Raw genomic sequence first — 23,552 nt, forward strand, 5'->3', positions numbered from 1 at the left:
AATAGTTGGCAGTTCATTCCGCTGTGGCAACCTCTGAAATAGAGACTAAGCCGAAGGAAAATGAATTATTGAATTTGCATGCATATGTATATTTATATACATAATAAATATATATTAGCACACACATATATTACATCAAAAAACTTTCAATTTATGTGTGATTAATCGCAGTTAATTCTTGCCTATAGCACTCATTTATAGTTATGGTTTTTAGTTCAAACTTTATTATCTTACATAGGGAACTAGATACTTTTGTTATTTTTGTCAACAAATGGGGAATCTTTTAAACATAATGCAACTTCTTATTACCTCAAATAACGAGTTCTGTGTTGCAAATGACTTGCTTTGTATAAAGTGGAAAAATATTTTCTTTTCATGAAATTAATTTTATAGTTAAATTTTTAATATATTCCTAAAATAATTAATCATTCCTCATATTTTATCTTAAACAGGCTCTTCAATGACACTTTTTTTTCTCCAAGGTAATCAAGTTCAATTCAATTCAATTCAATTCATGTTTATGTATAAAGCGCTTTTTCACAATATAGATTGGGTCAAAGCAGCTTAAAGTCCAAGTTTCAGTATATTGATATATTCATTTATTCGTTTTCCTTCGGTTTAGTCCCTTTATTCATCAGGGGTCGCCACAGTGGAATGAGCCGCCAACTTATCCAGCATATGTTTTACACAGCGGATGCCCTTCCAGCTGCAACCCAGTACTGGGAATCATCCAAACACACTCATTTATGCACATATGGCCCATTTAGTTTAATCAATTCACCTATAGTGCATGTCTTTGGAATGTGAGGGAAACCCACGAGAACACAGAGAAACATGCAAACTCCACACAGAAACGGCAATTGACCCAGTTGTGGCTCAAACCAGTGACCTTCTTGCTGTGAGGCGACAGTGCTAACCATTGAGCCACTGTGTCGCCCCTATATTGATATAATTGTATATAAATATATATATATATATATATATATATATATATATATATATATATATATATATATATATATATATATATATATATATATATATATATATATATATATAGTTATTATTAAAAATCTATTTATTCATTTGCACACAATGAACACTTTAATATTTCATTTCGAATAATCTAAAAGAATGTTATAAACTACAAATATTATTATTATTATTAAATTAGGTATTATTTTAAAGAGTACTTTTACCAGTAGTTTTAGGAAACTTTACATTAATTTCTAATACTCTTATAGCTATACATAAAAAAACAAGATTTTTTTTCTTTTTACAGTATATACAGTAAGAATGACCCTAAAATGACGAATAAACTCGCTAACCCGCTTCACAAGAAAACCTAAATCGAAAAGCACAGGGTATAAAAAAAATCTCAAGAACAGCTCAGTCAAATACTCAGAGCCTGTAGCGTGTGTGAGAACACTTGTATATTGTTCTCCATATGCTTGTGGCTCAGAAGCAGAGCTTAGAAGCGAGAAGACTATTTAAAACCAGGTCATTAACACAAAGCCTGTGAAATGAAATTAAAAAAAGAACATACAATACTATAGAAAGCTCTGAGAGGGGGAAATGAGATGAAAAGTAGTCTTGCCACATGGCTGGTCTGTGGGGTCAGCAGGGGGCAGCGCTGTCAACACTATCCGCAGTGGGCGAGATCCGGTGGAGGCAGGACTCAGCCATGGCACTGCTCACGCTACCATATGGTGCCACTCAGAGGATGGCAACCCCCATCCTCAGCCTCAGTGCCCGACTGAGTAGAAATAATGGCAAACTGTACCGCAGCCAGTCCTGAAGAGACACAGCCAACAGACACGTTGAGGCCGGGCCACCGTTATCTGGAGAACTGTCAAAAGCGGATATTTAAGCAGTAGGAGACAGAGTGGGAGCAAACTGTGAGGAGGATGTCAGTGCTGTCTAATAATTTGAAGAAATTACTTTTAGCCTGAAAGAGTTTTTTTGTTTATGGCTTTTGAATGGTGCATGTTCTTCATAATGTACTGTGCTTTTAAAAAAGGTTTTACAGTATGTATAAGTGTCAAAACAATTCCTGTTCACATGTGGATCCATGAAAATTACAAAAAGTAAACATGCCAGGCCAGTAGATGGCGATGTCACAGTGTGAACACTAGACATCTCCACAAATACAGTCCTGTAATCCACCATTTTTTAATAATTTACATTTTTTTTGCTTTATTAAGTAGAACCAGCGGCGGTACGGTGGCACAGTAGGTAGTGCTGTTGCCTCACAGCAAGAAGGTTGCTGGTTTGAGCTTTGGCTGGGTCAGTTGGCATTTCTGTGTGGAGTTAGCATATTCTCCCCTTGTTCGCATGGGTTTCTTCTAGGTGCTCTGGTTTCTCTCACAGTCCAAATACATGTGGTATTAGGTGAATTAGGTAAGCTAAAATATCTGTAGTGTATGTGTGTGAATAAGAGTGTATGGGTGTTTCCCAGTGATGGGTTGCAGCTGGAAGGGCATCTGCTGCGTAAAACATTTGCTGAGTAAGTTGGCGGTTCATTCAGCTGTGGCGACCCCTGATTTATAAAGAGACTAAGCCGAAAAGAAAATGATTGAATGAATGAAGTTGGTGGTTCATTTCGCTGTGGCGACCCCTGATAAATAAAGGGACTAAGTCGAAAAGAAAATGAATGAATGAAGTTGGTGGTTCATTCCGCTGTGGTGACCCCCGATTAAAAAAGGGACTTAGCCGAAAAGAAAATGAATGAATGAAGTTGGCGGTTCATTCCGCTGTGGCGACCCCTGATTAAAAAAGGGACTAAGCTGAAAAGAAAATGAATGAATGAATGAACAAAATCTTGTACTTGACAAAAATCACACATTCCTTAACAAGAAGGAATAAATGAGAAAAGAAGAAATAAAAAACAGAGGAGAGGGTGGATAATTATCAAATTACATAAATTGTCACCTTGGAATTATAAGGTTCTATCTGCGTTCTGAATGATTTTGAGATATTAAGCTTTAAAATTTTTGCGTTCCTTATAGCAAACAGTATGTGTAACATTTCTTTTTTAAATAAAAAGTCTTGAAATGTAAACAACTTATAAAAAAACATCCCATAAATGTAAATAAGTAAATAATCATTTAATAAGAATATGTCAATAACTCAATTTTGACAAAAATGTCAGATAGAACCTTATAATTCTAAACTGACCAAACATACAGTATTACACATATATATTTTTCAATTTTAGTCATTAACAAGAGTGATTAAATGCACTTTTACTACAGAAAATGCATGTATGTTTGCATAAAAATGTTAAAGGAGGAGCATATATAATCCATTTTTTATAATACATTTTAATCTCTTTTACTTATTTTTATTTTTATTTTTACTTATTTTTAAAAACATTTTTTTTTTCAAAAGGTTATATTTTTAAGCTGCACAACTTCATTGTAGTGTATTCTTATTTTACATTTCAGTGTGTAAGTTGCATTTTTGTAATATATCAAAAGTCAGAGTCAAAATTATGAGTAAATTATTATGAAATTGAGTTGTTTGATATTTCCTTAAGCTCTTTTTTCTTAATAATTTTACCATTATTATCTGGTGATTGATTGGTATTTGTTATATATAAATTGGTTGCAGGGTGACATGGTGGCACAGTGGGTAGTGCTGTCACCTCACATCAAGAAGGTCGCTGGTTCGAGTGCCAGCAGGGTCAGTCAGTTGGCGTTTCTGTGTGGAGTTTGCATGTTCTCCCTTTGTTGGTGTGGGTTTCCTCTGGGTGCTCCGGTTTCCCCCACAAGTCCTAAGACATGTGATATAGATGAATTGAATAAACTAAGTGTATGTATGTGAATGAGTATGTATGGATGTTTCCCAGTACTGGGTTGCAGCTAAAAGGTCATTCGCTGTGTAAAACATATGCTGGATAAGTTGGCGGTTAATTCCGAGGGACGACCTCTGAAATAGAAACTAATCCAAAGGAAAATGAATGAATTTCTGAGTAAAAATAATTTCTATAATCCTCTGATGAATAAAGGGACTAAGCTGAAGAAAAATGAATGAATGAATTAATTAATTAATGGATAAATGAATAAGTTGGTTGTTTAATTGTCCATAATCTATTTTGAATAATTAAATAATTGAATAACACTGTTAAATGTTATTTTAAAAACTGTGTTCTGTGAACGGTGTTCAATTGCGTAAAACACATGCTGGAATAGTTGGCGGTTCATTCCGCTTGGCGACCTTTGGAATAGAGACTAAGCCGAAGGAAAATTTATGAATTTGTAAAAATAATTTCTATTCTCTAACAAACTGTAAAAACTTGTCTAAAACTAAACAAAATACAGTAGTAGTTCAACTTTTAAACATTTTATTAATTTTTACAGCGTAAATTCACTCATAGACATTGAAATTATTGATTTAGCTTTTGGTTCTTTATTTTTAATGGACATAGAAAAAATATTATAGGACTTTTGATGCTCACTTTTAATCAGCTATACACTTTTTAATGGGAAAAATGATTGCTGTGTTTTTATGTCACACAGGATTTCAATAACAGAATAAATCATTGATTAATTTGCCAAAAATAAATAAATAAATATATTGAAGAAGGATTAGTTTTATTCTGTATCTGAATCTTTCCCTTTTTAAACCCTCACAAGAAGTATCTTATTGTAGTTTCTGGCCTTTTCATCAATGAACCACGAATCAGATGGAAGGTTTTGAATAACAAAAAATAGACTTTATTTAACATAATAAAGCCGAAAAAGTGCAGAGCAGACCTCAGAGCAATCTGAAGTCTCTCCTGGACAATTCTGAAGTGTTTTGTGTTCTGTGCACAATTTAAACAGTTTCTCTGCCCCACCTCTAGGTGTTTTCGTTCTAACTTCTAACCATCCTTGGAAAAGTTTTTACTCTTAAGTAGATGTTTAGGTGCTCCTGTTATTCTTGGCTCTCAGTCCTGCTAGCTCAGGTCTACGTAAGCAACTGTTTTCACACCAGAGATGTCCCTTCATAGATGCAACTTCTCTGTATATAAAGTGTTTACATACATTGTCATGATGGTACATTAACTTGATAATGTTACTCACACTCCTTATTGCCTTTCACAGATATAACTTGATACGAGTATTTAACATATAAAGTTTGCATGTTCTCCCTGTGTTCGCGTGGGTTTCCTCTGGGTGCTCCCATTTCCCCCACAAGTCCAAAAACATGTGGTATAGGTGAATTGAGTAGGCTAAATTGTCCGTAGTAAATGAATGTGTATGGATGTGTCCCAGTGATGGGTTGCAGCTGGAAGGGCATCCGCTGTGTAAAACATATGCTGGATAAGTTGGCGGTTCATTCCGCTGTGGTGACCCTGGATTAATAAAGGGACTAAGCCAGAAAGAAAATGAATAACTGTATCAGTGTTTTACATATTCAGTTATTTTTCAGCAGCTTCTCATAGCAGGCTCCTGTGCAGGCTTACTCATCTTACACAAACCTAGTTTTTGTCTGGCTCATGTTAACTGCACACTACTACATACTATAAGGGAATACTTTTAGAGAATAAAAAATCCTCTTCAATCTTCAGTTTGGTTACTGTTATTCCACATGGTAATGATCGCCGCAAAATCAACCCACCAAATAATTCAGTTCATTTGAAGCCCATTTATTTTCAGGTGTCTGTCTACAGAAATCAATCACGCATGGAGCTGCCTGTATCTGAAAAGGGGGGCTTAATTTGTAAATTGGTAGGGAGTGATTTTCTCGCTATGTTCCTGACGCTTTCACATGGTGTACTTTGATGGATTTCCACTCTCTTTCAAACATTGATCTCCAGGTGATGGGATAAATCATTCCAGTCTGGCCTCGGTGACTCGGGTCCCCTTGCAAGAGCTAGAAGTCACCCATTGCTGGATTTATAAGCAAAAGCCTCTTAAAAAAATGCAGTTAAACAGCTGTTTAATGCAAAACATGAGCGGCTGCCATATCCAAAGAGGTCTTTAAATTCATGGAACCAATAGAGTGAAAGTGCTGCATTCATTGAAGAGGCTAAATTTGGCCCATTTTTATCAAGAGTGATGAGACCATTCCTTTCTTAGGTACTTCTGGTGTGGGAGTTTGCCTGGGGGAATATATAGCTGCCCTGTTTGTCGTTCAAGAAAGTGTTGAGAATAGGACGAGGAGGTGTTTTTCTGCTTTGGGGATTCCTTGTCTTTCATATGTTTATTAATGTTTGTTTGTTTTGGGTGTCACAGTGTTCTCAAAATATTTCATGTACGGTGCAGGAGTATGTTTTTCAGGAAGATTCTATTTAAGTCTTTCTCTTTCAAGTTCAGATCTGTGTGTTTCTCAGTGAATTACACCAAAATTCAAGTACATAATTACAGTATGAATGTATATGCATGCATGCAGTGCAGGGCTGAAATTGAAAATGTAGTACTTTCTAATTAGATTGTTACATTTTAAAGGGCACCTATGATGAAAATCCACTTTTGCAAGCTGTTTGGACAGAACTGTGTGTAGGTATCCACAGTCAAATTTGAGTAATAGAAACACAACAAGTCTTTTAAAGTTTTTTAAAATTTCCTGATGTTAAAATAGGACCCAAATCCCAGTGATTTTAAGGCCTCCCACAACGTGCGCGGGGTTTTCCCCGCTTACAAAATTGATTGACAGGCGCCATGTTTCTATAAATCACATGTACCGTATACACATGTCCACAGAACATTTTTTTTCTTTTGCAAAGAAACTGGGATTAAAACATCTGTTTCAACTCTGTTTTAAAACATTTTAAACTTATAAAACTTCACAGATCACAGAGCGAGCATGTTTTTAATAGTACGGAGACTCGGAAGGGCCGTGACGGTGGGGAAAAAAATGGGTGGAAGGAAAAAAATTTTTAGGAAAAAAAACCCTTGAGTGATAGGAAACATTATACTTTTAATTTTTTGCGTTCCTTCACATAGATGTTTTGCATTCCCTCGCACAACTTGTTCCATGAATACTTTCCTGTTCACTTTATACAACCCTCCCATTTTAGCCGGGATTCTCCCGTACTTTACCATTCTATCCCGCTATCCTCCCATCATTAAGTATTTTGCCATATTTCTCAGATATTTTTAATCTTGAAAGCATGTTGAAATTAAAATAAAAATGGCTGCATTCATTTTCTTTCCATTAAAGCTGTGCGTCAATCATCGCCCTTCATATGCAACCTCTGAATCAGCGAATGCATGTATAAGCGCTGACTGACGGACACGCTCCATATGATAAACTGATCCCAGATCAGCTTCTTCCACTCATTTTCCACTCATTTTTCCCCACCATCATGTTTCTTCCGGGTCTCTGTATAATAAAAGACAGTAAAATCGCTATGTAATTCTTAACCGCTATAATCACCATGGCCGCATGGTGTCAGTAAACGTGCATATATTTATATATACACACGTATGTGTGTGTACTGCAAATGGCATTTGTGTAGACTCATTGTTTCAGAAAGATTTTAATAAACTCCACCACAAATACATAATATAAATGTAAGTATTTTTGACTAATGAGCTGTATTTCAGCTTCGTCTGTGTATTTCTCTATCACTGACTGCTGTTTATCTGACGTAAAGCAGGAGAAGCAGACACACACATGGGAGTGGTGGGCGGGGAGAAGCAACTCATTTGCATTTAAAGCAACAGGCTACAAAAACAGCTACCCTATACTCAGACAGCAAAATGGGCATATTCTGGAATCTATAATAAATTATCTGATGGCTATTTTAAGGAGACACCAAAGGCTTATGTTCCATCTTGTAAAAGGGGTAAAATAGGTGCGCTTTAAAACCAACCACTTTTTCATGAATTAGATGATTGCAAGTTATTAATGCAATGGTGGTAAATTCATTCATTTATTTAATCTCCCTACTAAATTATATCCTTCAAAATGACTGTATTTTATCAGTATGTTTGAAAATTCACAATATAGAATGGTGGTCTATATATATTAAAGGGTTTGCTCACACAAAATATAAAATTTCCTCACCGTTTATTTAGACTTAAATGGTTCTAAACTTTTTTAATGATTTAATTTTTCTGTTGAATACAAAACAAGATATAAATAAGGAATCAATGGCTGTTTTTTACCACAAACATTTTTAAGTACATTTTTCTTTGTGTTAAACAGAAGGAAGAAACTCAAACAGGTTTGGAGCGAGTGGAAAATTAGTAAATGATTACATTTTTGGGTGAACTATCTCTTTAACTTACAATCTATACTTCTGAATTACAATTAGTTATATGATGTTTGCAAGTTACTACACACTAACTTGTGTGACTGACAAAAAACATGTTTAAAACATGAAAGACATTGACCATCTCATTGCTGTTTTCAAGTCTATTAATATTGATTTAGAAATCACTGACAGGAAACCTAAAATTCATTGTCAGTTCAATCTTGTTGACTAAAACATTTGATGTTGATACTTAATAAAGTAATTTTTTCAAGAATTAAAATGTCAAAACATCTGTAGTCAGAAATGAATACTTTTAACAGTGAAGGCATTTATGACGACACATCAAAATATATTTCAAGAGTTCACACTTAGATAATGCTCGACTATGATAGCAGGTTTGGCATGCTGTCCAGGGAGAGAACCCTGAGCTCGGAGATAGATGAGCCCAAGGTTCCCGCCTGGTCAATGAGCATTAGGAGGGATACGAGATCAGGAGTTTCTCGAGTGCTCCCTTTTGCTATGCATGTATTAAGTGCTTGTGACTGTATTACGATTTACTTATGTACATGTTTTTAGACTGTGGGAGGAAACCGGAGGACCCTGAGAAAACCCACTCAAACACAGGGAGAACATGCAAACTCCACGCAGGGAGTGCCGACTGGCTCAATTAGAACTTGAACCTGTAGCCCTCTTACTGCGAGGCAGCAGTGCTAACCGCTGAGCCACCGTGTTGCCTGATCATGAAAGAGGAGGAGGGAGAAGGGAAGGATGGGGGGGGAGGGATTCCAAAAACGAAGACAAGGAATAAAGTTTAGGCAGGATATTTATAGTAGTTTTAGAATGATCTGATAGGCTAGCTAATGATTAGCAATGAGGATCAGCTGTAGTCAATCTTATCACGTGCTCCTCTCAAAATTAGTTTGTGAAACTTCACTTAAAATTAATACGGTTTCCACAAATATTTAGTATCTTATTTTACAGTTATATATAAGATACTATCTTATATATAACAGTTTTCAGCATTGTTAATAAAGTATTAGGCTATTAGCATATTAGAATGATTTCTGAAAGAAACATTAAGCATTTAAAATTGTTCACATATGTGCACATGTGTATTGTATGTATTTTTACCAATATAATGAATTTCTATGTTTGATTAAATCCATTTCGGCCTTGTTGAACATAGACTTAACACTTTCTAAATTATGCATTGTGCATTTGTATTTTTTTGTGTGTGACTATGTTCACATTTGTCCTCTTGTGTTAGAGGATAAATGGATCTGCCGTTCCTTGCGAGCAGCATTTATGGCTCCATCACAGGCTGCCAACGTGCGCCGCTCCCTCATAAACGCGTGTTTGTCCCGGCCGCTATGAATGATGTCGAATGTACACGGACTCAACCTCAGCAGTACTTTCACTACATCTCTGTCCCTCGTCTGTCCTTTCATACAACATCCTGGCACAGATCGGCTGGATTTATGCCCATGTAGGGAGCCGAGAGGCCCAGCGGACATGATAAATGGGCCAGTCTGTAGACCCAACCAAAGCCTCGGCAGGAACGCAGCGCAACAGCCAATGGCTTACAGTTGTGGCTCCTGTCATGGTGTGCGTTTGCACGAGCGACTGCTGACAGATGTTTAATCATGGCCGTTTCCATGTGCTCGACCGACAGATGAGTCCTGCTGTCACGAATCAGGGGAAAACGCCGCAAAAAACCCCACACGTATCTCCACGACACTTTTCCTCCACTTTACCACATTAATTAAAGCTTCCACGTACCTTAATTACAGCAAGATCTATGCTAATGTCGGAGTCCTGTGTGAATTGCTCGCCATCTTCTTGCAGACTCTCCGCCTTATTTGCATTTCACAAAAGGTTTACTTCTATTCCTGGATGAGAAGGGGAGAGAGAGAGAAGCAAATGATTTGTGATGGGGAAGAGGGGTTTGCGCTAGTAAAGTAAAGCTGTGGTTCACTTTCGTATAACCTTGCGCTTCACTTATGGGTCTTTGTTTTATGTGCTGTCTCAATTATGGCAAGCCTGGGCTGCTTTCCTGAATATCATTTCCTGCTCAGAGTACAAAGCACTTTCATATGTTCTTTTGCAGTGCCAAGCTCAATGTTTGTCTCCGTTTCTCGTGTTTTTCATAAAGCGCTGAAAGGTCTTTTTTTGTAGTCTAGAGATGCTCAATTTCATCTTGGTGCTGCATTGTTCATGTTAGATGCTGGAGCTAAAGGTCATTGCGGTGTGGATGTTTGAAAGGTGTATGTTGCTTCTTCATTTTTAAACACGGAAGAGCTAACGAGCTGTGTTTAATTTCGTAAAAATTTTGGATCCCATTTGACGTTGGAGAAAAGTATGATGTTACGTTTTACCAATAATAGTGTTTGTCAATATGATGAAATATATGGACAAAATAAAAAGTCAATCATTTCATATTATGTTGTATTTTTTTTTGTGGAATTGTAACAATTTGGTTCACTGAAGGAGAGCGTACTAAACCCAAGTGTAGATTATTTATCAAAAGAGTGAAAAAAAAACATAACAAAACACTAAACTAGGGATGGCTGATGTGAAAGATCAGAGCACTGTGCACCAGAACAGCCCGACACAGAAACAGTTTCTTCCCTCAGGCAATCCATCTCATGAACACTTGATGATAATAACTGTGGAACCAACATCACTACTTGCTATACACTTTTATACACATATACACATATTTAACAACACACTTTACATGCCAATTTGCACATAACAGCTGCACAGACAACGTTGTATATAGTAATATACCTGTACATACACTTGTCAATTTGTATATTTGCATTCACTTCTTACTGCTATTTTAAAAATATATTTATTATCTGTTTTTTTGTCCTGTCTCTGTAATTCTGTTGCACTGTAGAAGCTCAGTCATGAAAACAAATTCCTCGTATGTGTGAACATACCTGGCAATAAAGCTCTTTCTGATTCTGATTCTGAAACTGACGTTTTCACACAGTGTTGAGATCCCGAAGCACAAGTATTTCGAAACACTGCACCGAATCATGATCTGAAACACCCAGGTCACGTAACTAAAGTGTTTTGAAACACCAGGTCACATGACTAAAGGGATTTAAAGCATCTGTCATTTCAAAAGCGTTTCGAGGTCTGGCGAATCTGCATTTGACTGACAGGGTCGGAAACATTTTTATCTTGTAGCCTAGTGGGCCATTCGTGTGCACAGACTAAGTGTAAATGGCCCGAATTTGAAGCCTAACACTCTGAAATTATAAATTAGGGGCCTAAGCTGAAAAGAAAATGAATGAATGAATGAATGAATGAGTTGGTGGTTCATTACGCTGTGGTGACTTCTAAAATAGAGACTAAGCCAAAGAAAAATGAATGACATTGTTTACAGTAATAATTGTTCATAGTTTTTATAAGCGAAATGTTACACAACATTGCGTGATGCAGACAGTAGATGTTTGCAATATACAGTACCGGTACATATTCTCCCCACAATATTTTTTAGCATAATACTTATGATTGGTGTATTCAATGAGATATCATTACAGTATTGTACAATAGTTTTGTGTTTGAGCCAGTTTACAAAAGACATACCTACCTTCACTCTAAATTCACTTCATAACATCAGTTGATTGTTTAAACGTGTTTTCGTGACCAGATTGTATAATATCACAGAATGAAGAATAAATAATTCTAATAATTATTAGAATAAACAATAATTCGATTTTAATGTGATTAAGACAATACTCTCATTAAGAGTCTACAGTGTTAACAGCGATTTTAGATTAATTTAATCCGAATTAGTCGACAAATAAAAAATGAAACACCCAAAATTACATGAAACTCCAGAGGAAATGCGGATAGCGCGCTGACGCGATGATGTTAATCGAATTTTATGCTATAACATGTAAAACAGGATCATGAATGGAACATTGAAAAACAGCTCATGTAAACACCTTAATCATATAATTGTCTTATTCAGATTAAGGCAAATATTTTGATTACTAATGTCCATGTCAACGTAGTCAGTGATAAAGGCTAGGTAACTTAGAATTGCATAATAAATATACTTTATTCTTATAAAATACCCAGGATGGCTTAAAAAACTCAAATAGTCCATATATTGTTTGTTTATTGTCTTCATGTTTGATCTATGAATCCATTTCTTTTTAATTTTGACCCTCCTTGCTGTCCTGTAGTGAAAGCTGACCATAGCCGATGTCTTTTTCAGTAAAGTCTATTTGGAAATTATGTGCGACGCTGCCCTCTAGCGTCCAGTATGAATGAAAACTAAATAGCATTTTAATGTACATGTATGCTCGAGGTCTTGAACTCTGCTCACTGTCAAGCAAATTTTATTTCTAAAACTGCTTCAGCAGATTTTCCTGTGTATTTTATATGATCCTGAAAAGCTTGACCAGCTGCTTCAGTGTGTCCAAGTATAGTTGAGCTCTGAAGGGCAACCAAGAGGTTTTTTTTTTCTCGAGAGAGATGATAAGCTAAGCTAAAAGTGCTTTTGCCAGACTCAAGATATCGGCTGAATGGATTCAAAAAATGGTAAAACTTGACTGTTTAACTCTAGGGTACTTGTAAAAAAGCCTATTTCCCAAAAAAAGTGAAGTGTTTTTTTAACTGTGTCTATAATTTGTAAGCAAATATATTTGACAAGTTTTGCATGGTCAGTTTACTTGGTAGTTTACTTTGTACAGTGTTGTAGTTGTTGCACAGAATGCAGAGTTTTGTGAAGCACATGGTTTTTAGCCCAACAAGTAAAAACAATGTAAAACTGTGTGGTTTCAGTGCACTCATACTGTCTTTTGTTTGCTTTTGAAAACACTACTGGTTGAGTTAAGGTCAGTGGGTCGTTTGGTGATCTCTTGCCCTGCCTTCTCTTGGACTTGTACAATAAGCACGTGTATCTGAAACACAACAAAACGTACTCCAAGTTACATATTTCAGATTCGCAAAAATATAAACAAAACCCCCTAGTGGATTTGTAATCTGATAGAAATGTAAGATTCCATTCTATTAACCCAATGATGGAATTCGATGAATGGTCGAAGATTAAATGTGCTTGTTCTAGAGCTTCTGAAAAGATTGTGCTTATTTATTACAATTTATTTAAAGTTGTTTCCAGCTCCGAGTTTAATCTGACTCAAATTTTGATTATTCCAATTTTAAGTTTTTAGCTGATCACATTATTAGTTGTGATATAATTTAGACTTTGATAATTCTGATATTCTTAATTGTACGTTCTTTAGGGACCAAACGCCGCTTAGAGTCCCAAGCCCTGGGATTGCGTTTTTTCTCACAGACATTATCTTGACATTCTGAAGTTAGTCAGAGGATTCAGGGTTAACTAATACCCAATTAGTACGGTTGTCTCATGCTCACTTGTACTAAAAGAGATAATTTTGTCATTTCCATACAACTTGCTAATATCAGTGATTCAATGATTAAAAATTTGTCTTTATGCTGCCGTGCAACACTGCTCTGTACAGTGAAATGTTCCTTAAAAATCGATAAAATCATGTCACAATATAGCGGTAGCGCAGACTCAGCATAATCTACTGGATACAATGAATTCAGGAGACTCCAGATGTAATCAAAAACGTTAATATTTATTTTCCAGATGAAAGTGTATCATGCCAATAACAGAATCTATTTCCCAGATTTTATTTGTCAATTACAGAATCAAACAATAAAAGCCAATTCAGAAGTAAACGCACATCGATTACTCAAAGATAAATCTATAAATTATACATAGTGTTGAGCTTGAGAGCTTTCACTACGAGCCAGTCTGGATACAGACTTGCGACCCCAAGACATTTTGTCCTTCTCTTTAAATACCCCATGAAAGTGAGTGGTTCTAATGTTAAAGTTAACCAGTGACCAGTGATAGATTTACTCATATGTTGGGATTTAATAAAATGTTATCAAAAACATTGAACAAAACCTTGTCACACCTGATTATTTATCAATACTAGAGAAGAAGGAAAGTTTATCCGGGGCCTTTTTCTTCAGATTCCAGAGTTCTTGTTGTCTTATTACAGGATACACTTAAAACTGAGTAAAATCCATCCCTACAGATACAGTAGATGGATAAATGTTGAATCTGTATTACCAAAATTGAATTACCCCAATGAATACATTAAAGTATAATGCTGTATTGAGCTCTGTTTAGTCTTATTGTCTGTGAAAGATCAACATCTGAAACCCCCTCAAAGAAACCTCAACGCCTTTTGTCTTGTAACCAAATCATCTGGCAATGAACTTGATGCTTCAGCGCTGGAGCTTGTTGTTTGTGTGTCCACAGGACGTGCTTGCTGGTGACTGTAGGGGTGCACAGGGGGAGGGAGACCCGGGTTAGGGATAAGGGCAGGTGTTCAAATCATCTCCTTGTCTTTCAGACACGTTCTGCATGGCTGGTCGCACATTGATTACATTTCATATAGCATATGCTTTTAACTCTCTATAGGTTGCTTATTGTAATATACGTCATATGGCATCGTCATGGCGGAGGAGTCTGTGAGGAAGACCTCTTTAGCGTAAGTAAAGCTCTGGACAGATTCAAGCTTGACAGCTCTGTGCTGTTTTGATTGGGCTGGGTTATAGGTGTCATGTCACTTAAGAAAGATCTCGGGTTAATCATTGTGTTGCTTGGATTTTCTTTTCTTGAAGGTGTTTCTGTAAGATGTGAGTGATTGTTTGGGATGACGCTACATGTTGGAAAGAAGTGAGCTGAAGCTGGAGTGATAATTGTGGTGTAGTGCTACAGTAGTTTACTTTGAGATTGGATGAGTAGAGTTGGTTCTGTCAAGATTATGAATTATTGTCTTTTGAAATATATACCAACATTATCTTCAGTCACTTAGATTAATAATAACCGAGTGAATAACCGATCTGCAAAATACTCTACTCTCACAGTGAACATGTGCATTCAAGTTGAGTGTGGGATTTTGTTTGTTTGTTTGATTATGTTTTGTGAGATGAATTGAAAAGAAATTTTTTAATACTCACAGTTCAAAATACTGTATTAATGTGAATAGCATATATAATAATACTAAACCTGGGGTATTAGATTAAAAAGTGTAATATACATGTAAAATGTTCAAATGTGAGGTGATTGTTAACATGTTTCTGTAAAATGGCAATATCAAAATTATGCAAAATAATTACATTTATTTTTTATTTATTTATTAAATGTAAAAGTTTTAAAGTTGGGGTTTTAAAATGTTGAAATTTGAAAGTGAAATGTTAAACCTGTGGCTTTATTTAGTCAAAATGTTTTTGATGGTAAAATGAGACCTTGGGTTAAAATTTTAACTTTAAAGGTGAAAAATTGATCACCTTATTGTACATTTTAAAATATATACATACATTTACGTATTTGATGATTTACATTTTATTTCTGTTTATTTATGGTTATGAATTATTGGATATGGATCTCTGCTTTGTCTACTTTTGATGATGAAAATTTAACTGTTCAGTTTAACAAAGGGACTTACTAAAGTTTTTGTGGTTTGAAGCAATATGTCATATAAGAAAATAGTATAGAGAATTAAGCCGTCTGTAAAATGAAAGGAAAAGTACAGGCAGTTTACCACCAGGTTTTTACTATAACAATAGAGACAATACTGTATATCACTTAAACTATTAAAAATGTCAATACAAGTCACTTTTTCAAACTTTTCAACATCAAAAGTTGTTGGAGGAAAGATCAAGATCCCATAATGCAATTTAAAAGCATAAATAATAATAATAATAATAATAATAATAATAACAAATATTATTATTATGATAAAAACATGAATCACAATATACAGTATGGAAAATTGTTAATTTTCGGCTTTTTTACAGTGTAGTTGAGAGATTTTTAGGTTGACATACAGTAAAATCTGAAGGTGAATGGCGAAACAAAGAGACTATTGGGTTAAAATGTTAGTGCAACTGTCATTTAAAATGCAAGGGTTATTGAATTCCACTTGAGGGATGAAATTAGGCTAATTATTAAGCTACACTGTCAAATTTACTAGTGAAAAGTGAAAAAAATAAAATAAAAAAGATGTAAAACGACAAGCTCAATCACTAAGTCACTTTTCTTTGGCTTAGTCCCTGATTTATCATTAATTATATCATTTTATAATCAAAAGACAAGCTAAAAATGTTAAACTGTCCACTGTTGAATTTGAGCCTAAATTCTGCTGTTCTTCATCTACTCTCTCTCTTCTTTCCAGTTTGCACCAGCAGTTTGCCAACTACAAGGAGCAGGTGAGGCGGACTGGCCCAGAGCCCCAACAGAGGCAGCAGGGCCAACACAAGGATGATGCCCCCACCTGTGGCATCTGCCACAAGACCAAGTTTGCTGACGGCTGTGGAAACCTGTGCTCCTACTGCCAGACTAAGTTCTGTGCCCGGTGCGGAGGACGGGTCTCTCTGCGCTCCAATAACGTGAGTACCTCCTCCGTCCTCTGTGTCTAGAGCTGCATCTGTGCACATTTAAACAGGGACAGGAGAAAAGGCGAGCGAAAGGTTAATTGGGCATTAGTCAGAGGAGATGACGCTTCTGCCCGCGGGGGGTCGCCGCTCACCCATGCTGCGATGCCTAAGTTGCTGCTGAGTCTCCACAGGGGCAGCCGTACCATGCAAAGGGGAGCACCTGAATTGGTGGATCACCTCCTGGAGTGTGATATTTACCTTCGCTTTCTGTTCCTTTCACTGAGTCCAGAGCGCTAATTAGTGTTTGGTGGTAATGAGTGCAGTGTAGAGTCAACAGAGGCAGAGCTTTAGAGGAGCTGGAGTTGGCAGTGAGGGCAGTGGGGTGGACATGGGGGTGAATGTAATTATTAACAGATTTAGTTATTGATGTATTCACTTGGAGTAAATATGGCTTTCAGAGTTACACAATGAAGGCTTTTTGTGTTGCAACTATTGTTCAAAATAGTTTTGTGACACGTACAACTGGCGGGTAAATCAGCAAAGTTTGTGTTGGTCAGTGCTACAGTACAGTTATTTATTTATTTATTTAGTTAGTTTGTTTGTGTTTGATTTTATGTTGTTATGTTATTCAGTCAGTGGATTCATATCTCACCACCTTTTAATTTGCTATTAAAATTTGGTGAAACTTAGAAACTTTTCACACCTGCCTTATTTAGTTCGGTTGAATTGTTCGTTTGGGAAGGTGTGAATGTAGCAATCGCACTCGAGACTGAGACCTCCTTGAGGAGGAGCGGTTAGTTTGTGGTGAGAACATGATCCAAACTAGAACAGACCCAACCACAAAAAGTACTTCGCATTTTTGGACTAATCCAGCTGCTGTAGTCCGATGCACTATGCATTATGGGATGTGGAGGAAAAAGATTTGTTTACAGCGCTTTACCAACAATTTTAAACAGAGAGAGAGGGAGATAGGGAAAAAACACTACCTGATGGATTGTTGGTAATATTTCCGGATTTTGACCATGTCGCAGTGTAGCTAAATTAATTCACGCCTCCTCCTGAAGTGACATGCCTTCGCCGTTTGCAATGCATTAAAACAATGTTTTCCAGCCACAGCCGTGCTTCATTCCCAAAATGTTTGTCTAAAGTGATGTATACAAACTATATAGTATACTATGAGCAGGGATGCAATCAGCCAGGGCAGTCTGCTTGCGAGAGTTCTATTGGCATTTTCTCGCATGTTAATTCTGACCAATCGAAAAGCAGTTTAGGAAATTAGGTTAGGTTAGGTTACTTTATTTATACCGTAAGGTAGATTTGGTTTGCATCTCACAACAGTGCCACACAAAGGAACTCACACAGTAACAACAACAAATAACCATTAAGACATAAAACATAAACATAAAAACACTTATAACGTATAAATGAATAATCACTTCAGGTATCCCCCCCCCTTCCCCCCAAATAAATGTTTAAAACTATCTAAAATATACAGGTCACCAAAATACCTCTGCTTTAGTCAATGCCTTATTTAAATATCTAATGGCTACTGGTATGAAACTATTTTTGTATCGCTTTGTATCGTTTCGTACTACAGCTTAATACTAGAAACCTGCGACCAAAAGGAAGGAGCTGAAAGGAGCTTAATTCAATAACATCTGGCCAATGAGTGATGTGGATTTTGTCACATGACTGCATTTTGGGTTTTTTCAACTGGTTTGGACCAAAGCAATCAGTGTGGTGTGAAAACGACCCAAAAAACAGCAGAAAAATGCTAAAGTGTAACATTTGTTGCCCTTGGTCCTGACCAAATGAACCGAACCACAGATGTGAAAGCACACTTACATAAACATGTTTGTTTATTTATTTATTGTTTTATTAACATCAACATTTGGGGTTATAAGGAAATGCTAAATTAAATAGGACTTTTTAAAATTTGAAACACAATATTATTATTTGTATGCAATTTTTTTAATAGATACTTTTTTCCAAGCAAATCTTAAAAATATTGGCACCAAATTGGTTATTTGCATAACAATTTATTGTTGTTAGATATTTTAAAACGTGTTTCTAATGCAGCGTAATATGTGGCTGAAAGTAAATTTGAAGCTAATTCTCTCCTCTTGCGGCCATCATCAGTGTCACACAGATTTTTTCATTTTTCTGAAAGTCTTGATAACACCACCGTGGAGTTTTATTTTGATTATTTCAGCTAATAGGATTGAAAAAAAGTTATTTGTTGTACTTTCCGATTCACAGCACTCTATGACTATGACAACTTCTGCTTTTAGCAAAGCCTGATATTTTCCTGCAGGTTTGAAGCAGACTAAACTACACTGTCAGAGGCCTGTCCTACTTAATAAATTTCCTTGCATTAACTCACCGCGAGTGTGTCTAAATTCTTTTTTTGTCTGAAAAATTTTCTTTTTGAAACGAATTTCGTTTCAGTATAATTTGTTGGTTATTCTAATGTAATTTTGTTGGTCAGTACTCTACAAAATAAACAGGAATATTTGAGGTAAAGTTAAAAACAAGGTCTGCTTATAGGCCTATGCATCAGCGCACAAACTGACAAACAGGTCTGTTAAATAAAATATTAATAAATAAAATTACAGTGAAATATTCACAGTTTCAGAGTAGCCTATATTAGGCTAAATAATTCCCTGTTAATGACAATCCATATGCGCCGGTCCGTCAGTTTCACTTTATTAATTTAATCAACTACTTTGATCACAATGAGCCAGGTTTTACAAACTATTCGCACCACTTCAAGTATTCCCCTCGGAAGAATAGCCTAAACTCAGTCGGAAGGATGAGAAAACAGAAACTTATTGTAAGAATAATCTTACGGAGCGGCGCATGTCACGTCTGTGCAGCCGGTGCCTGAATCAAGTGCTTGCATCACTGACACAGCACGCAGCCCTCCGGTATATGGACACTTCGAAAACAGCAGCACAAAGGGAAGAAATCAGTGCATTGAGGATCTGTCCAATGTATTATAGGCCTACTTTGTTTGTCAAGAGCAGGTTTTAACCCTCTCTACTCCAGTGTTGTGAATGCGATCTGCTGGTCTTACAGACACAGAGCAACATGATTTAGAAACAGCAATGATCTCCATGTTGCAGGTTAAAATGAACCCATTTATTGCAAAACTAAATGCACCGATTACTTATATTAACATGAACAACACGCAGTTTGAATTGTGAATGAATGGAGAATGATTGACAGGTGCCACGGCGGGAAGCGCTGAACTTAACATGAATTTAAGCACGTGAATATTGACCTGTACTTCACATTAAACTGTTAAATATAAAAACTGTAAAATATTTAGGATATAGTAGGCCTACAAAACAACTTTCTAGTGCCTTTTAATAGGCTACCTGGTGGCTTTTATTGCACACGCAAGATTGAATTTGGATCGGTACCAGCTGGCCGATACCCGATCCAACAAAAATATGCAGTATCGAACCGATATCCGATCCAAGTATCGGCATCGGTGCATCCCTATACTGTAAATATCTTATGTAATGTGACCAAAGATTAATTCAATAATGTAAGTAAAAGTATTTCTCAATGTTAGTTAATGTATTTACTAATCTGATTAACGAATGGATCTTATAGTAAAATGATTTTCATATATCTAACATTTATTGATTATTAACTCAAAGTTATTTGTTGAACTGTGTGTTGCTATCAGTTCATTTTAAATGACTTTCATAAATACAGTTTGCGAATAAGTACAATTTCTAACCAGAACATGATCTGGTTCTTTTTTTCCAGCGTACTGTACTGTAAGTTTGATTGTTGTCCTTAAACCCTGCCATATTATACTACAACAAATATATTTACTGATTTTACTGTAAAACTATCACCTGATAAGGTTTCAGTTTGAGCCGTGTAGTTTAGACTTGATCCTGGGTGTGAGAAAGCTCAGACAGGTCAGTTTGGAGTGTGTTCAGGTGCTGTTGTCAGTGTCTGGGATGGCAGTAGACATGGCGTCTGTGATGCAGTGCAGCTTAGTGTCTGCTGGTATAGCGGATGGGTGCTGCCCTGAGGTTAGATTCGCTAAAATGAGCGCATGTTGTTTCTCAGAGCCCTTTGGCGTGCGCTATTAATGAGAGTGGCAGGCTTGATAATGGAGTCGCTAGATGCCTGTAGGTTAAACATAGAGAGCTACACCTACTCAATCTGCTGGACTGGAAACAGTAGCTAAAAGCGATGAAATACACTTAAGAGATCCATTGCTACGAGAAGCCAGAGTTGGTTCACAGTGAACAGACTCAAAAAGTTGTCCCTCATATGAAAATTTCAACCCACAGTTCAAAGACATGCAGTTGCTTCTGGTAGGGCATATGCCTGAGTAATTAGTGGTTCATTCCACAGTGGCGAAGGATAGTGAGTGGGTAATTTCAGCAAATTTACCATCAATACAATTGCTGTACATTGCAATCAATTCGTATAGTGCCAATGCGGTATAGTGCCCAACTTGGAAGCTTTGCAAATACAATTATTATGATAGCAATGTTTATTTTATTAAATGAAACAATGCAAATGAAGAGTTAGTATTTTTTTTGTGTTGTTTTTCAACATATTTTTCTGTATTCTAATACAGGGTGTCCGCGGTGTCTTAAAAAGTCTTTAAAATGTCTTAAATCTCAAAATCAAACTTTTAGGCCTTAAAAAGTGTTAAATTTACTAAAAATATTGTGTTTTAGGTCTTAAATCTTTTTTAAATAGGTCTTAATTTTCCTTTGTTCATGTATTGCTACCAAATCTGGCCAATACCTAAACAATCACCAATAACCATCTCAATAAAACTTATTTCTTTTATTTAAAAGGTAATTTTTTAACTCAGTTTACTGTAATGGGTAAATAATTTTCCTTACAATAACATTTCTTTAAAAGTGCTCCATGTATTTACTGCTGATGACACCGATCTGAACAGATTGTTGTGCATAGATTCATTCATTCATTCATTTTCTTTTCGGCTTTATTAATCTTTATTTATTAGTCCCTTTATTAAGCTGGGGTCGCCACAGCGGAATGAACCACCAACTTATCCAGCACATGTTTTACGCAGCGGATGCCCTTCCAGTCGCAACCCATCTCTGGGAAACATCCATACATATTCACTCACACTCATACACTACGGACAATTTAGCCTTCCCAATTCACCTGTACGGCATGTCTTTGGACTGTGGAGGAAATCGGAGCACCCGGAGGAAACCCACGTGAATGCAGGGAGAACTTGCAAACTCCACACAGAAACGCCAACTGACCCAGCCGAGGCTCGAACCAACGACCTACTTGGTGTGAGGCGGCAGCACTACCTACTGCACCACTGAGTTTAAGACATAATTCACAGATATAATATAATGAAAATTTTAAATTTTAATAAAATCTTAAGCCAGCCACAAATGAACAATAAAGCTATGAACTGCAATTGAAATCTAATATAAATGCAATAAACTCAATTAGAAACAGTAATGTGCTGCAGGCTGGTGTTTTTAAAACTCGTTGCATGAAAGTTGAAAATAGGCTACAGTGTGCTCAGCATCCAGTGGCTCAGCAGCATCCATATTTATTTTTTCTGCAGTGTGACTCTTTCTCTGATTTCTTCACTATGACAAACAACTAATGAAGAAGAAACATCAAAATCATCTAATAAAGCGTTCTACAAAAAACCCCTGCTGCATTGGATTTCTGTATGGGTGTACTTGTGTATTACAGTCACAGTACTGTTTTGTGAGTATTGTGTAGGATGGTGGCTCTGAAGCATGAGGATCTTTAAGCAAACTGTCATGTTATAGTTTTCAGTGACCCATGATGTAGTTTTCCTTCTGCTAGAATTTCTGGAGTGTAAATATCAGTCCAAAAAGCTGCACCTCTCAGGTTTGCCCTGTGGGTGGCAACACACCTGCAAAATGTGCATCACACTTGTAAGATCCAGTGAAGAAATAGTGCTTAGAAAAGTACTTCTAGCTTCCAAGATATTTTTGTTTTGCAACTGTGTTCCGATATATTTAGCTAATTCCAGTGTAGTGTTGTTTTCTGTGCTTATTATGCCAGTATGCATCTGAATGGTTTCTTGTTTTCACTTCTGATTGTCATTTCATACTTCTCTCTTGTTCTTCTCCCCCACCCACCATCTCTCTCTCTCTCTCTGTCACTGTGCTGGTCCTGTGATGCTGGAGAAGAAGGAGGACAAAGTGGTTAGCATTTTCTATTCTCTTTATGTGACTGTTCAGTGTGAAAGTGTTCGTTCCCTCACTTCTCTTACTCACACACACTTATTCTTCAGTGTTCAATCTTCTGTGTTCATCCAGTGTACTGTTGTGTTTGTCAGCTTTAGGTGGCGTGAGCGTCTTTATTACTTTCTGTCTTATACTGTATGTTGTCTACATAATGCTTTTGCACAAACAAGATATGAGCATTTGGAAGCAGGCTTCATATTGCACGAAAAATAAATTTTTAGCTGGTCTGCTGCCATTTGCTGGGTGATTATTTGGCTTACACATTAAAAATATAAGGTCAAGTCACTAACCTCAGTAGCAGTCAATTTGTGGCAAATAGAGTGTGCATGTACTACATAATGTGTAGGACTGTGTTTTTCATGAGCTTTTGTGCACATATACATACAATACATGCATGCATATGCAGTATATTAAATAGCAGAAAAGTCACACTCCTAACATCAAACAGTGTCAGAGCAAAAATCAAGACCCCATAATGCAATTTGAACGTGTAAATGAATAAAAACACTAATTTATCCGATTTTATGCTCAATAACCTCATCCTACATTTTTGTAAAATACGTTGCTCTGGGTATGTTTTGTTACATGTTTCAGATGACAAATCCACTAGAGGGTGCTGTCTACATTTATTTTTGCAAATCTGAAATATTTTGCTTAGGATAAAT

The 23,552-nt window shown here is 36.4% G+C and overlaps 1 pseudogene; it reads left to right on the plus strand.

The window, feature by feature from the left end:
• LOC130239307 (regulating synaptic membrane exocytosis protein 1-like) overlaps window positions 1-23,552 on the plus strand; it is a 137,219-nt pseudogene that overhangs the window by 29,109 nt on the left and 84,558 nt on the right.

The sequence above is a fragment of the Danio aesculapii genome, chromosome 13 (genome assembly GCF_903798145.1).
Source record: "Danio aesculapii chromosome 13, fDanAes4.1, whole genome shotgun sequence".
In the NCBI taxonomy this organism is placed as follows: domain Eukaryota; kingdom Metazoa; phylum Chordata; class Actinopteri; order Cypriniformes; family Danionidae; genus Danio; species Danio aesculapii.